The sequence below is a fragment of the Dermacentor andersoni genome, chromosome 5, assembly GCF_023375885.2.
Source record: "Dermacentor andersoni chromosome 5, qqDerAnde1_hic_scaffold, whole genome shotgun sequence".
Lineage (NCBI taxonomy): Eukaryota > Metazoa > Arthropoda > Arachnida > Ixodida > Ixodidae > Dermacentor > Dermacentor andersoni.
The window spans coordinates 162,885,918-162,899,548 of record NC_092818.1 but is presented as its reverse complement, the minus strand read 5'-3'; the positions used below and the strand labels follow the sequence as shown (position 1 = coordinate 162,899,548).

The 13,631-nt window shown below is 46.6% G+C and overlaps 1 protein-coding gene across 3 annotated transcripts in view; it reads right to left on the bottom strand.

Moving 5' to 3' along the window:
* The window catches only part of LOC126531538 (uncharacterized), a 141,546-nt gene that overhangs the window by 97,506 nt on the left and 30,409 nt on the right, over positions 1-13,631 (bottom strand). The window contains exon 1 of one of the 3 annotated variants that reach the window (XM_050179089.2): positions 2,169-2,645. The exons of the other annotated variants lie outside the window; for them this stretch is intronic. The gene's annotated coding sequence lies outside the window, so the exon portion shown is untranslated. Of the gene's footprint in view, positions 1-2,168; positions 2,646-13,631 lie in introns of those variants that run through there. 3 annotated transcript variants of the gene reach the window in all.

Below are 13,631 nucleotides of genomic sequence, written 5' to 3'. Positions count from 1 at the left end.
TGAAGCGAGACGTTTGCGAAGCAGTCGCGAGCACTATACCCTTATCTGCGTGAAATTGCGTTATCCGCTTTGATCAAAACCTAATGAAAAGAAATATGATTGACGCAGAGCGGTACACGCACGGCTTCTTCCATCAGGTCAGCATCGGTGTTTCAATCACGCGACGTCACCACTATCGTTAATAGGAGACCGCGGGTGGCATATCGTTGGCCTCCCCGGTCAAGTGCGGAATCCCGCCATCGTACAGTTCCGCCAACAGCGCCGACTCCTCAAACGTCGTCACCGGCCAATCGGGAAGCAAACCGAAGAGACGTTAGTCGAGTCAATAACCGAATCCATGACGTCCTGGTCCTGGGACTGTCGCTGTAGCGTCTAAGCTGTGAGCTCATCAGCGCCAGCGTGTGTTCGGACGAGACACTGCACGCTTTCGAAACGCCCGGAGAACGTTGAGGAAAGAACCCCTTGAAGACAATTTCTTAAGAAATTATGAGGTAGATATCAATGTGTCATTAAACCGTGGAGCGGTGAGAAGGTCGGTATAATGATGGTCGTGAATACCAAAGGAAAAAGAAGCCATTCCGCTGGACGCGGGTGTTTCTGTGCGCACGTTTATGAGAGGGTCAACGGAGAGGCAGTTAGGCATTTCGTCGCAGTGCATGCACACATATGACGACGACGGGCGCATACAGCGCGCGCGTAAACGGCGGATAGATTAATAAGAATTTCCTGCTTCGCGAGACTCGTACTTACGTATTCCCTCCGCCCTTCCCTATCCGGCTGTTCGAATGTCACGTGGTCACCGATGTTGGCAACACGAAAATATTGAGTCCGGTTTACGGAAGTTTACGCTTTCTAGCTGGAATATATGTAGCCATAACTAGAATCACGCACCTTGCTTGGTCACAGCCGTACGTCGCTTAAACTTGTTTCGCATGCCGCCACGGCTCTTTTGACTCGTGCACTTTCATATCGTGTTCACTCGTAAGCAATAATATGCGAAGCCTCGTGTGGACGTATTTTCTTTCAATACTTTCCTGGTTTCACAATGAGACAGTGGCGCAGTAAATTTCAGCGAGCAAATGCACGTATCCACTCTTTCTTTTTTAAGAGCCCGTGTGCAAAGTGTCTCCTACTTCCCTGCTGCAGCAAGAAGGGACAATGAAACGAATCTATAAGCACATGCGTGATATATATCTCGCTCTCTGTGGGGATAAAGCGATACCTGACAGCACGATACCTCTTGCACACAGTGTACAGTCTACTACACAGCTAAACAAGCGGGACTGACGCGCTGGCCACGACCCGTCGCAATTCTCCTTTCTTCGGTGAACTTCGGGCGTGGCACAGCAGAGCCGTCGCATTGCGCGAGAGCCATATTGGAGCGAACATACAGCAAACGTGAAACCAAATTAACGAAAGAAGAATGCAAGGAACACTGCCGGAACCTTGCAACAAATAATTAGGTCAAAACTATGTCATGGGCGCGCCCCTGTCCCCCTATACAGGAGGAAGAAGAAAAGTATACACATTACCATCAAGCGAACGGACACGCGGTAGCGTCCAGGTTACAGTGCTGCCCTCCCAATGTAAATATATGATGAATCCCCTACATTTGCGTCTGATCCCGTCCGGTCTACAAAATCTTCGTCGTCGGGCACGCGCGCGAGTTGCGACCTTCACTTATAGCGGTGCAAGAACGCTTGCTAACACACTTCGCCAATCGCCGAATCCACGCAAAATATAATGGAAACATTCAAAGAATGCATAGATGAACGAGCCTCTATGCCTGCGCAGAATAAGTGGCAAACGCAACGTAATATGTATGGTAACCTAGCAAACCGCCATGATAATTAACAGTGCTGTTGTGGCCGTTATTAAGGAAAATAGCAGTAGGGTTCCCTGTCATGGGTTGAGGTAGTTACGTACTTTGCTCTAAATTCCTCTAAATCTTGTTCGTGCGCCCAGCCACGAAGATGAGAATTCCGTATTCGCTTACCTTGGCAGGTATACACCGAGAGAGAGAGAGAGAGAGAGAGCAACGACACAAACCAACATCCATCGCCATACAGCCCCCGACAACGCCTGCCTGCCGCTGACAGCGTTCGCAAGACATCGCGTCGCTATGACACCACCCGGACAATGAATGGCACAGTAGTGAACGCACGTACCACGGATCTCCACAGGTTGTCGGTTCGCTCTAGGAGTGTTATCCGCGGGTCGCTCTTTCCGCACAGGCGCCGGCGTCACACACGCGAGCCCCCGGAGGGAGGTCGAAGCGCAGGGCCCGAAAATGCGTCGCACGGTGCCGACGATCAATAACACGGCCGAGAGCGGAGCACAGAGCGGCGCAGCATCCGAGCGCGGCTTCTGCATCCACGCTGTCCCTTCTCTCTCTCCTTCCGGACGCCGGCAGGAGTCAGCCACTAATCGCCACAAGAAAGCACGCGCCGGCGTCGGCAGCCAGCACACGGCGGTCACAAGATCCCGCGCACCAGGCGCGAACAAATCACGTCACAAGCGGTAAACCGCTTCGGCGACGGTCTCACAAAACTCGAGGTGCGCGTCCCTTCCACTGCTTTCAATGGGGAGGGCCGCGCGGCAAAGAGAGGAGCGGCGGCCCGCACAGCCTCCCGTCTCGCTCTTTCCGCCGGCCGGCAGAGCAAAATGGGTTCTCGCAGAACGCGCAGTGAGGGAGCGGTGAGAGCGGCTGCGAGAGGGTGACGCCGAAAGAAGGAGACGACGTAATCGCTGGCGATGCCGGCGGCGCTTCGCGGCGCGTCGCGCTACTAGTGGGGGAAAGCATCGCCGCACGTGGTTTGCGCGGCACCGTTCAAAAGCTCGCTCCCGTCAACCGTTAAAGTACAGTCGATGACCCTCGTTTAAAAGCACCTGGTATAACCCAGGCACCTGACGGCACCGTCACATTAAGTTGGTAGGACCATTAACAAATGAATATCGTGCAGTACAGAAGAATCAACTTGTGCAGCCAATGCCCCGAAGGCATGTACCGCATAAGTTCCCGTACGTACATAGCAGCGACAGCCAAATATTTTCGTTAAGAATCCCGGCTATCGTTACGCAGGGGAGCGTCAATAAATGAACAGCAAGATAATAAAGAGGCAATGGAGCTACAATAACAGAAAATGACAACCCCTCCACTCTGTGAATATGGAATGGCAGCGAAAGCTGACGACAGTTACAGCTCTCAAACGAAAAGCAAAGTGATTTCGCTGCCATCTTCACAGAGCGTAATGGTGTTGCCATTTTTTTGCATTGCGAGCCTGGCGTCGTTGCTCGTTCGGAGGTGCCCGGGCTCGCGATTGTCGTTTTGTTCAGCATCGCGGGAACGTTCGTTCGTCGGGGGTCGTTTCGCGCCGGCGCCGTTCACATTCTCGTTACTATTCCCTCCGGCGCTCCTCGTACGTATGTTGTTCTTCGGGTGCACGAACTATACGCGTCCGCCCCATCGATAACGCAGCTGTTTTTAGCGCCGATACTTTTCCTGCCTATGTACTCCGATAACCTTTACGTCATGCAATTGTTCACGGCGAGCGTTCTAATCAGTTCCGCATTTTGACATCTGCGCCGCCGTACTGTACCTGTACAGGTTTATTGGAAATCGCTTAGTCCGTTTCTGTTGCCGGACGCCGCGAAAACTACGGAAAGTTAGTCATATACCGCTTTCGCTGTAAAATACTGTTGCTTACAAAACACTAGTATAGTTACTACACTACGAAACAGTACACTACACGTTGATATTAACTATACAGATTCTGTGGGATAATGCTCTTCTAGAATGGCGACTGCAGTACACAGCTACAGGGCTCTCAGAAAGGCAATGTATCAGCAATTTATCAGCTCCGCCTCAGAAATGTATCAGACTTCCTTAAAAAAATATATAAGAAAACAGTCATCGGGAAAAGATCTTCGCATTACTCCACAATAGCGGCATACCTTAGGTAGCATTACTTGGCGGTCGAAGAAAAAGGTTGTCTTGCAAGTTGGATAGTAGTATACGCTATACAGAGTTCATTATGAAAGTGATGCGCATGATTTTATTATGACGCGACTATTCATGGCAGCGCGGTAAAACTGGTCGGGAAACGTGGCGAGAGTTCTGCCCTAGACATGTCCACATTTGCGGTACATGTGATAGTGACCGAGGATCTGCAAACGCGCAAGGTCTGCACGAAGCTTGTGCCGGAAGTGTTGACGGAAGATCAGAAAGAACTTCGAATTTTGCGCTGTCAAGAATTGTTGGATTTGATTCAAAATGAGCCAGACTTTCTTAACTCTGTCGTAACCGGAGACGAATCCTGGATGTTCGAGCACGACCCAGAATCGAAAAGGCAGAGCAGCGAGTGGAATACAAAATCATCCCCCCGCCCCAAGAAAGCGCGAATGAGCAAGTCTCACACCAAAACAATGCTCATTGTCTTCTTTGACGCCCGAGGAATCGTCCGTTTTAAGTTTGTACAGCAGGGAGAAACTGTCAACTCCGCCGTTTACCTGGAGGTGCTCAAGAGATTGAAACGCCGGGTCGCGTGCGTGAGGGCTGACATGTTGACAGACACGGTCAAGCTCCACCATGACAATGCCCCCGGCCAGACGTCCTTCATCATTACCAACTTCCTGGCCCGGAGCAACACCCCAGTTACAGTGGCTGTACCCCAGTGGTCCCCCATCCGCCTTACAGTCCCGACTTGGCTCGGTGCGACTTTTTTTCCTCCCGACTGATGAGAGTGCTGAAAGGAAAGCAGTGGAAAGCAGTGGGAGACGGTGGAAAACATCCAAAAGCATATTACAGCGTTCCTGAGAGACATTCCCGTCGAGGACTTTCAGGGTGCCTTCCAGGCGTGGCACACACGTCTCCGCAACTGTATTGATGCAGGGGGAGAGTATTTTGAAGAATTTTAACCAGTTGTACAGGTCCGGTAAATAAATCAATTTTTTTCAGAAAATGCTCATTACTTTCATAATAAACCCTGTATATGATGCACTTAAGAACAATGCTGAGTGGTGTATCTTGTGGCGACGTGCCAACCGCGCTAACAAAAGCTTACAAAGGAGTTGCTTTGTTACAGTTGTGAGATACAGATTAACAGTGATGATTAAGAGGCTGGCTTCGTAATCATTCAGATACGTTCCCACTCGCTACTGCCCTCGAGTTGCCTAAGAAAACTCCGAATAGTGGTCGCCCTTGAAACTGTCGCGTCGTAGCAGCACGTGTAAGGCGCAAGCCTGCTTATTTGTCTACGTAACATGTAGCCCAGTGCCTTTCCTCTTCTCTTCCCCTTTTTCATCTCTCCTCTTAGAGCGGGTGGTCGTGGTAGGCGTTTCAGAAGAAAATTGCTATACGGCCCACTTTTCTTTCTATCTGTCTGGTGTTCATAAATGTTTACATGATTAACAATCATATAACTCTGTTTCCGTAGCGGTCGCCGTAATGCACGACGTGCAGGTGTCAACACACATCAGCACTCACTCGAAGATACCTAAATAGTGACAGCGCATGCTCTTTGTGTCTGCAGATGGCTTGCACTGAGGCTGTCGACGAGCCTCCATGCTGGCTAACCACTATCGCGGCGACTAGCCGTGTGCCTAATCCGGTACGCTTATCTTATCTTCGGCAACGCAGTGAAGGTAGTGCGGGGTTCACCAATATGCTGGCCGTGACGTCACGCCCAAGCCCAATGAAAGCTACTAAGCTTCGAGCCGTGCTGTGGCGTTCCAGAAAACGCGTGAAGACGTCCTAACTAGTTGCCATGTACATCCACAGACACGCACAACCAGAATAATGTGATTGTGAAGGGTTTTTTTTTTTTTTTTTTTTTTTTAAGCGCCACCACACGTTTAAAATTTTCCTCTGGCAGGTATCACAATTGTAACTCTTCAGCTAAATTACTCGATGAGGTAGCCATTACTTCTAAGCTAAATCAAAATGTTTATTCGAACAATTAGCATACTTAAACGGATGACTTTCGAATTCATTACTTTACGGCACATATTTCAATTCACGATTTGTAGCCGGTGCAGCCAAGGCATTGTAGCCTCACAGAGAAATGTAGCTCAAAGGTTAGAATTGTGCTATCTGCTACAGGCTATCTTTAAGAATTTCGCGCTGCTAAAAGGAGACGCCCTATACATGGGACATAGGAGGATATGAAATTGACCGTGACTAAGAAGACGCGGTCGGAAGGACTCCATGGCTCCTGCCTCTTTCTCTGCAATAACGCAGTCGACAGTTTCGTTAAGGCCTGCAGATTTTAGAAAAGTCAACAGCGCTATCGTAGCGCGCAACTTCCGCGCAGTCCGGCAGAATGCACTGAGCTGAGCTGACGCATTTTTGCTTTGCCTGTCTAGGACTCGGATTTTGCTACCTGCACATCGACAAGAACTGAAGCTGAGGATGCCTCTTACCCACGTGGCCTGAACGTAGCCTTCAAGCAACGAGAGATTATCCGTCAACGAGGCATGGAACTACGTCATGCGGAAAACAGTCAACCACTTCAATCGTCCTGGCCACCGGTTGCAGTCCGGCGGAGTGCATTGGGCTGAGCTGACGCATTCTTGCTTTGCCTGTCAAGGTAAGGCTATCCTTTGTTATTTCATATTTTAGTCTATTCTTGATCCGCCGGACTGCACCTGTGTTTCACAGAGAAATGTCTGACAATGAGTGTCTTGCTTGCATGACTTCAATTTTGCTAGATAGCCAGTACTTAAAATGTGCCGACTACAAACATGCTTATCACACTGCGAAGTGTTCGGGCGTATCTAAAACAAACTTGAAACAGATGAATCATGATAAGCTGTAAAGACGGTCATGTCCAACCTGTGCGACCAGAAAATCAAAGCTCGCCAGCTCAAAAAAAAAAAAAAACGACTCTGATAATTAGGGTAATCTGGACGTTAAGCCGTTGGCAGACATCATGGCTGAGCTTGACGTTATCTTGAGCAGCACAGATGCTATCGAGAAAAAAACAGAAAGAGCAGCGCTGGCGAAGCATGAAGCCACTAACAGCATAGATAAATGTTAACAGTAAGTTAGAAGCGCAAGGAGCAACAATTCGGGGAATGGAGACATCCCTTGAACTACTGTCATGTAAATACGACGACATATTAAGGAATATTGAATCCCAAGGAAATGAAATTGAAGAACTGAAGAAAAAGAATACTGGTCTAGAAAAACAGTTAATGACAAAGAGTGCTCGCCTTTCTATGGTGGAACAGGATGTGGATAGGCTAGAGCTGTACTCTACGCAAAATAACATAGAAATACACGGTGTCGAGGATAATGAGCGCGAAGACTGAAAAGGAGTTTTGCGGTCTATCGCTGAGAAACACGATCTTTCTGCACCGATCAGATGAGGACATCGAAACAATTCACAGAATTAAAACCAAACCAAACACTGAAGCTCCAATCCTAGTACGCTTTGCTAGAAGAGAAGTGAGAGATAAATAGATTGGTAAAACATAGTCTAAGGAGATAACGTATTTTTATCAACGAAAATCTTAGTGCACGTATGAAGAAACTGTTCTAGATGACCAAAGAGGGCGCGAAAGAGAAACATTACCGCTTTGTCTGGGCTCGCATTGGGCGAATATTCGGAAGAAAGCAAGAGGGTGATTCCGTCATTCGAATAGACCATGATATAGCTTTAACCAAATTGATGTGAAATGACTGAGAACGTTAACTTTGTAAGTGATTGGGTGAAAAGGAAGACAGAATGGGCGAGTGAGAAGTCTAATGATCTCGTTCTTGAACTAATACATATCAACGTGAGGAGTTTACGGAAAAATTGGGACAAGCTACAGGCGTACTTGGAAAAAGCTCTGTCATCCCTGCAGATTCTTATCTGGATGCAAATTAACGTTACTGAGCCCGAATGTTTGCAGTTCTCATTAACGGGCTTTCAGTCATTTCCACTATGTAGGAAAAGCCAAAGAGGTGGTGGTGTGCTCGTTTGTAAATAATGATTGGTTATGCGAGCAGATGCAGGCAGATTTCATTGAAGCAGAAGTAATTGCTCTAAATATTACAAAAGGTGACGAAGAATGGTTAGTGCGCACAGTCTACAGACCACCAAACAAAAGCACAGATGTTTTTCTGGGAGAATTCTCACGCTTCCTGCGTGCCCAAGTGTCAAAGCAACAAATTATACTAACTGGTGACTTTTAATTTAGATGTCTCTAATGTAGACAAACCGGGAATGACAGAATACCTGACATTACTAGCAAGCTTAGAACTCGAAAATCAGATTCAAAGTTACACACGTGAAGAAATCTTAAGCAGTAATTTAACAAAAAGCTGTATTGACCACATCAGTACAAAAATGTGTGGAGACAGTTCCTTTGTGTGTGTAATTAAGGAAAAAGTAGCGGATCACTATTTTGTTGCCCCAGCCGTTTTGGCAAATGCAAACCAATACAGCCAGCAGTTTTCCGAAAATTCTGAACAGTGCTTATGTTCATAAACAAATAAGGTATTTTGACTGGGACCGGCTCATATCCGCTGACCATTTACAAAGCTACGAGCTTTTGGTACAAAGCTTTTCTGATATTTACCGCAAGTCCCAAAGGAAAATTAGGCTCGAGCGTAGAAACCCCCGTAGCCCCTGGATTGATAAAGAAATCCTGGAAGTCTGCTGCATTAAAACCAATCTTCAGAAAAAGCTGCAGGAAAACCCCGATGATAAGATTACAAAAGAAGAATTTAGACAAATTAGAAATAAAATTACAGCGAAAATATGAGTAGCTAAGCGTTGTAATAAGTTTTGTAACACTTGCAGAAATTTGCTGCGTCCCACTACGATTCCGGAAAAACCTGGAGTATAGTCTACACGGTTTTAGGAAGACCTCCTAGGCGTACAATTGACAGTGCAATAAAGGAAGCTTTCCCGAATATTGAAACAGAAAACTGGCTCAAGATTTTATTAAGCACTTCGCTGAACTGGTGATGTAGTTACTTACACCCAGTGCATAGGGTTCCGCACGTAACACAACAAATAACTTATTCATTCTGCTCACTTACCTTCTATCTCAGAGACTGAACTCTGGAATATAGTCAGGAAATTAAAAATGACGAAGTCACCTGGCTACGATGGCATTAGAATAAGGGATATCCTTGTGCATTTTGATAAACTAAAAGCAATGTTACATTACATCATTAACGAAACGCTAAAGACAGGCCATAGTCGTAAGAAATTGAAAATCAGCGTAGTAAAGCCGCTTTTTAAAAAAGGTTCACGAAATTCTTACAACTATAGACCAGCGGCTATCCTTTCGTCTATTGCTTGTACTCTTGAAAAATGTGTTCATACTAATATGATGTCACCCTGTCAAAAGTTTGATCTAGTATGAGGTTTTCGCCCTGGACAGAGCACAATTCACCTCTTAGAAGATGTTAATGACTTTATCTGCGCTGAAATTGATCGGAACCATATTGTTTTAACACGTTTTATCGACCTTCAGAAGGCATTCGATACCATCAATCATGAACTTCTACTACATAAAAAAGATCATTTTTGTTTCAGAGCGCCGTACCGTTCATTCTTTCATAATTATTTCAAAGAACGAAAACAGTGTGTAAAAATAGAGGACTATTATAGTACGTTGCTAGATATTAAATCAGGAGCACCTCAAGGGTCCCTCCTAGGATCTCCCTTATTAAACATTTATATTAATGAATTAACCAGCCTACCGCTCCAACCCAAGCTGTACTTATACGCAGGTGACAATGCCCTTGTACTGCCTGGGACATCTTAGGCTAGCAAACCGGTTGAGCTAAGCTGGTTAACCTCCCTGCCTTTCCTTCTCCACTTTTTCATTCCTTCCTTCCTTCCTTATAGCGAACTCGGAGATACACTTCAAACAGATACAGAATGTGTGCTCTCTTGGTTTTCTTTTAATACAGTAGTCATTAACAAGGCCAATACAAACCTTATATGTTTAAACAATCCACATAAAGTCGTAATAAATTTCAAGCCAATTTACTTGCACCACACATGCTTTGGGAATTGTTCATGTATGCCAGTGAAGTTAGTAGATAGTGCAAAATATTTAGGAATGACATTAGACAAAACACTGTCTTGGGATATCCATATAGCGGAAGTCGCAAAGAGGTTAAGAACGGTTTGTGCTTACTATATTCCCTGAGATCGTTATGTGATGCATCTGTAAGAAAAATGGTTTATAAGAGCTTAGGCGAGTCGATAATAAGATATGGTCTTACCTTATACGGCTCCGCATCTATATAAAACTTAAATGTGTTAAATAGTATTTTAAGAAAAATTGCCTCTAGCCTGTCATACGGAACACAATTTCATAGTGAAAATGCATTATTTAGCATGAATCGTTTCGACATATTATTCATAGAGAAGCAGTTACTATTTGAAATTTTGCATAAACATTATTTCTCTGGTTCTTTCAAAATGAAACATATAAGAACACGGAATTTACGCAACACAGAAAAGTTTTATGTACCTTCAAACTTTAACAAATTTGAAATCAATACCACACTCACCTCTGTTCGGCAAATTAAGCAATTCATACGGTCATTTGTGCAGTCAATTGAATGAATCCACATGGTCTCCTATACTGACCAGTCTATAAACAGTTATTTGTGTATAAGAAAGTACCTTCTATTGTTATTTTTTTATGTATAATGTAGAAAAACGATAATATCGCGTTTATGCTCTGTCCTTGTGTAATGCCTCGTTTCTTGCTTCGCTGTTTAGCGACATGCAAATGTTGTACTTCATAACCTATGTTTCCTTGTGATGTGAACGATATCTGCTTCTAATATTACGCTTAAATGCTTAATTTGCGCGCTGTGTGTAATAATTGTGCAGATGTACCGACTCGCCCAGCTAGCTACCGTATACTCTAATTTGTGCATGCCTGCAACAACGCTGTACTGTCCAGCCGTGCTCACGAGCATTACTGCTTGAACGGGCTGGCAATGTATGTTTACCTGGCAACAAAATTATTATTATTATTATTATTATTATTATTATTATTATTATTATTATTATTATTATTATTATTATTATTATTATTATTATTCAATCACTTGCACTGTTAAGGCAAGGGCGGGGCGAGGCGTGCCCACAAAACTCCGCTACTGAACCATCACCGTGGTGCGCAGTTCAAACTCGATTTTGGTTGTTAACGTAGACGCCACCACTTCCGAATTTGGCGCCTACGACGCGTCAAACGTAAGCCAAATGCGGCCGCGGTATCTACGCTACATACAGCAGGCCGCAGCTCCATGCAAGCGCAGTGCGTATGCACAGCAGCGTTTGCACTGTACGCGACAGGGGCTTGAGTGCGTGTTCGCGCGCTCATACGCCGTACGTGTTACGTGGTGCGCGGTGGCTTTGTACTTCACCAGCTTGGCGGACGGACAAGTAGCCACATCCAACTTATGCTGCGGCCAAGCGAGAGCGCATGCACGATAGTCGGCTGCTTCAGGTAATTATTATCGAAATTTAAAGGCAGATTTTCGCTTACTTAGGCTTGTTTATTAAACTTCGTCAATAGAGAGAGGGGGGAGGGACGAAAGACAGAGGGAGGTTAAGCAGACTGAGTCCAGTGTGCTAAAACTTCGCCAATAAGTATACACAGGAACAATATATAAGGAAGCGCACTGATCCAAATACCCTTCTTCACAGACGTCAGCTATTGGCCAATAAATGGCAGCCGCGTATAGGAATCCGCTATATTACGAAACGAAGCGTCAAGAAAAGGGCGAGGAGCAGGCTTCTGTTGAAAAGGGTATACGTTTGAGAGAAAGGTGACTTCGCGCTCCACTTGCGAGCTCCACGCGTCGCGCACGAACTGCAAAACTCGGCTGAGATTTTCACAGCAGCGCATGCTATCGGCGGATTACGTACTATCAGCGTCAAATGAAACGTGAACAGCGGAGCGCGTGGCCCAAGCATAAGTGAAGGTAAAGTCATCAGCCATCACCACTGACAAGTGTGCACATCCTGTTTGGCCCCGTGGTGCCCGTTTGGGAGTCAAACAAACGGTCAAAGGCGCTCGGGACGCCCACGCCGGCCACCGTCGCCGGCTGGCAGCGATAGCGCGCTGCGCAAGTTTGCCGATTGAAAGAATGAAAGTGACGCACAAGCCGCAAAACCACATGAGCGAATCTACAATGATGACGGCGTAAACCGCACTACGCACACTGCTGTTCGCGTCGATGCACTTATGGACCGCTATCTTGTACACGTTCGAAAAGCCGACGTTCGATTTCGCCTCGCGCGATTGTCCAGGCTGCGTCGATATCGCGGCCTCGGCCAATCTAGTCCAATAGCGTGAGGCGAAATCGAACGCCGGCTTTTCGAACGTGTACAAGATAGCGGCCGTGGTTTCGGCGAACTGTGCGACAATACTCGCCGTAAACTGGAAATTTTAGCGTGTCTTTTATTTTTATTGACTCCCTTTCAGATGTAAGAACTAGAACAGGTGCGGCCAAAGCGGATGTGCACGCCTGTCAATGGTGATGACTGGACGGCGCGCACTATACCTTCACTTATGCTTGGGGCACGCGCTCCGCTGTTCACGTTTCATTTGACGCTGATAGTACGTCTGTTCACCAAGCCCGAGGGGTGGTTCAGGACCCCTTTAACCACGGGCTGAAAGTGTCCTGCGTCTTTAAGCTCGAGTAGTCCAGCAAGCGAAGTGCGGCCTTTAGGGATAGACTGTCACTTTAGGACAAGTAACGGCAGCTACTCACATAGATTATGTTGTAAGTTAAACGTGTATAGTACCCCCAGAACCTAGCTGGAACACCGTGCCAAGCGACCCACCAAGTTTCTCCTCAGTCGCCCCCCCCCTCTCTCTCTCTCTCTCTCTCTCTCTCTCTCTCTCTCTCTCTCTCTCTCTCTCTCTCTCTCTCTCTATCTATCTATCTATCTATCTATCTATCTATCTATCTATCTATCACACACACACACAACATCGGCGATCGAACGCTCGCTTGCACGCTGGTGAAATCTAAACTGCCCCGTTTAGGCCGACACTTTGCGCCCTTCCCTTCGCTGGCCTTCTCTCTGCACTCCTATATATATACTGCGCTGTAGTGCGCACTGCCTTATACCCCGTCTATTCCCAGTAGCCGTCACATCGTGCTGCAAGCCGGCTTCCCGACTCGTCCGGCTCCACTCGGCGCGGGGCGGAGAGTTCACGCCTATATTTATATAGGAACCCGGTCTGCCTATAAAGAGAGAAAACAGTGAACACGAGTACGTATACCGTCCACGGCCATGCAAAGAACTCCGTTCGGCCGGCGGTCGACGTGCGTGTCACTGTTTTTAACACATTCCAGTCGTAAGCGTTAACAGCTCCTGCACAGAATATTGAGCCGAGTCAAACTTACTCAGAGACGAAGCTTGCGCAAGAGAGCTGCACTGCACGGAAAAGGAGTACAGCGCCTTGGTGAGCAAGCGTGCTTGGTCAAAAAGCACAGGTTTGTGCGCCGATTTGTGCACCAAACGCGCAAGTTGGAACAGTGTTTATTCATCATGGCCCAATTTTCTCATCAGGTAGTTACGACGAGTGTGAGTGAACATGGCTGAGAGTGAGTACACAGAGCGCAAAAACATTGGTGAGCTAGTGTAAACGAG